The sequence below is a fragment of the Mus caroli genome, chromosome 12 (genome assembly GCF_900094665.2).
Source record: "Mus caroli chromosome 12, CAROLI_EIJ_v1.1, whole genome shotgun sequence".
Lineage (NCBI taxonomy): Eukaryota > Metazoa > Chordata > Mammalia > Rodentia > Muridae > Mus > Mus caroli.
The window spans coordinates 44,289,643-44,292,911 of record NC_034581.1 but is presented as its reverse complement, the minus strand read 5'-3'; positions in this window follow the sequence as shown (position 1 = coordinate 44,292,911).

Sequence of the window (3,269 nt, the reverse complement as noted above, 5' to 3'; positions counted from 1 at the left end):
AGGGGCACAGTGTCCACATTTTGGTCTTCATTCTTCTTGAATTTCATGCGTTTAGCAAATTGTATCTTATATCTTGGATATCCTAAGTTTTGGAAGTGCATCTTAATATTAGACTTTTTAAACAGAAAATTCGTTTGAAATTTTATTGTTCTAAGTTTATATCTTGTGCATATTCTTGCCCTAAATGTTACTACAATGCAAAAATAAGGTGTTTCTTCATGAGTATTTCAAATAACCCTGGGAACAATATCTTTATTCATATGTTCCATAGATAATTATTTAATATCATTATGTCTCATAAACATTTGTAGCTATTCAAAACATGTTGATGAGCATGGGAGATTTTATTTACCTGAAGAAACAGCTTAAAGATAGAGTTTTAGATAACAACTCCATAACAAGTTTTTAAGTTGAGAACTAGTTAAACTAGAAGAAATATTATTTTAAATTTTAGAAAGTGAGTTCTTGGCAACAAAATCAATATATTCTATTTGAGATACTTCAATGACCAGATCGTAGTGGCAGGATACAGAACATGAGATAAGGAGTTTATCCATCAACTAAAGAAAGAAATGTGGAAGACTTTGGCTCCTTAAAAGTAGGTAAAATATTGCAACAGAAGAAAAATATTTTGTAGCATCTGACCAGAGATGGTAGATAAAGAAATGGGAAAAGTAGTACAAAAGTTATTGTCATAGAGAAAAAGAAATAAGAGAAATTTGGCTTGCTTTTATTACTCTAAATGCAGACAGGAAATATTTTATGTTGTCCTAGAAGAATGCACTGATTAAACAGGATGCTCCCATGGACAGGTTTGAGATGATAAAATGGCATGGAGAGATATCAGCCAAAAATTCTGTGGCTGTTTGAATACAATGATAACATTTTAGATGGTACATGGACTTAAAGAAGGCTATATGGATAGTTTTCCACATCAGCAAACATGACTTCTCTTTTGCTTCTAATCATGAGAGGTCCCAGAGTAAAGTGAATTTAAATAGGAAACATGAGATAAAATAGGAATCAACCCATAGAAAGAGCCAATAAAATGCCACCTTAAAATTTCAGCAGAACTTGGGGGTGAGGTGGGAGTGTGGAGGTAAGTGTGGGTATGTGGGGTAGGGTGGGTGGGTGGGTGGTAAGTGGGGTGGGTGAGCATCCACTCAGAGGCAAAGGGGAGGGGCTATAGGGTGAAGAATTCTAGGAGAGGGGACCAGGAAGAGAGGCAACATTTGGAATGTAAATAAATAAAATAATCCAGTAACAACAACAACAACAACAACAACAACAAAACAAAAAAACAAAAAACCCAAAGATTTCAGCAGTCACACATTTCTATTAGAACACAGAAAACAGAAGTTGTAGATGATTTTTTTTTATGGGTCTTGTTCTGGGAAGTTTCTACAGTCTTATGTCCCAAACTGAGGGACCATATGCCGAAGAAGTTCTACAGGTTAGTTTTTGAAGTTAGGTCTTCAGGCTTTAAATATGAAAACATTTCTCTGGACATCTGCATTTCAGGATTCTGTTTTTATCACAAAATATACCCAGAAAGGGGCACACATTCCTTCCTGGCAACCAAATCTTTTTCACAGGTATTACCACTTTTGACAGCTCTAATAAAAAAACAGAATCACCTTCATAGATGAGAGAAGCAATTGGAGCAGACATATCCAACTCAAAGAAATCTTTAAAATGGAGATACTCTATTATTTTTTTAATAATAAAAAAGCAAAAACCTTTTTAGATTGAATGCAAGATGATTTTATAAAAATCAACAAATCAATATTAAAGCAAATGTGTAGTCTTTCTCTTTCTGTCTTTTTCTTTGTCTCTCTGTCCCTGTCTCTGTCTCTCTGTCTCTCTTGCTCTCTGTGTGTGTTTGTGTGTGTGTGTGTGTGTGTGTGTGTGTGTGTGTGTGCGTGTGTGTGTCTGTGTTATTCTTTAAGAAGAAATTTTTATTGGGATTTGTAACTTCAGAGGATGGCAATTGGAATATTGCCTTGTGCCTATGGCATAACAGAGGAATTAAAGTATATAAAATAAATAAGTCCATGCACATCACAGTGAGAAGACAAAGACAAGGGAAGGAAAGGGAGACTGTGTCCTACAATCTCCTTTCTGGGTACATCTCCAAATACCTAAAGGATCTTTCCAGGCCTCACCTTTCAAACATTACTACCTTCCTCAAGAGGGTGATCTTCCAGATTCATACACACTAAGGCTGGGTATAGTATAGCTCTATAAAGGCAGGTGTGATACAGCTCCTGTTCCTGGAACATGTCAAGGTTACTGATCCCCATAATCCCCAAGTGTTCTGATGGTTGTTGTTGCCTTGAAGGTGATTTGTTACTATTTTACTTTCAATCTTTCTTTCTGGGGAATATACTTTTCCCATTACTCAGAGCTAATCATGCTATAATAAATGACACAGATGAGCTTCTCAGAAATGGGAAATAGAGGTGGTTATCAGGCAGAAAAGAATGAGAACCAGGTCTTCTGCTTGGCCTTTAGGGCCATGGGAAAGTTTCTAGACAACATAACCACAAAGGCCATAAAAGGCTAAATGGTTCTTTGTAGAAACAGCACATTTCCACACTTGGCTTTGAATTTGGAATTATAAGGAGATACATGTACCCTTCAGTCCAATGGCAACTGCATTAATTAGCCAGGGTCAACATGGGGACATCAAGAATAGAGAGTTAAATTGGTCTCAAGAAAAAGCATGTGAAAGACTCCGAAAGGAGCCCCTCGCTCAGGCCTCAGGACAATAGCGGACACCCAAGAACTCACAACAGACTGAGCTTGTTGCAAACCCCATGAGGCTTTATTTAGGGAAAGCCAGAGCTCTGGGGACGACTCATATCCCACGCAGGGGTAGAGGAGTCGACACCAAGGGGAAAGAGGTCTCACTTTTTATAGGCCTTCAGGGGGGGAAGGAGAAGGGGGATAGTAGGGGATTTCCAGATCTAAACAATGTCTATTTTCAAGAAATGGGTATGGGAGGGGTACAAGGAAAGAGTCTAATGAAGGTGCAACAATGGGCACACACCTGGTCAGAACATTGGCAGACACACAGGTTCAAGAAATGGCCAGAGCATTGTGCACCTCTATTTTTCTAAATCAGTGAAGCTAGTTCTGCTAACACTGACATCTATCTTGCCAATTTCAGGNCTTCTGTGTCCTTTTACATTCTGTCAGAATCTTTTATTCCCCACTTCTTCTAGTTACTAGTTCTAATCTTAGAACTAAACTGCAATCTCTTTTTC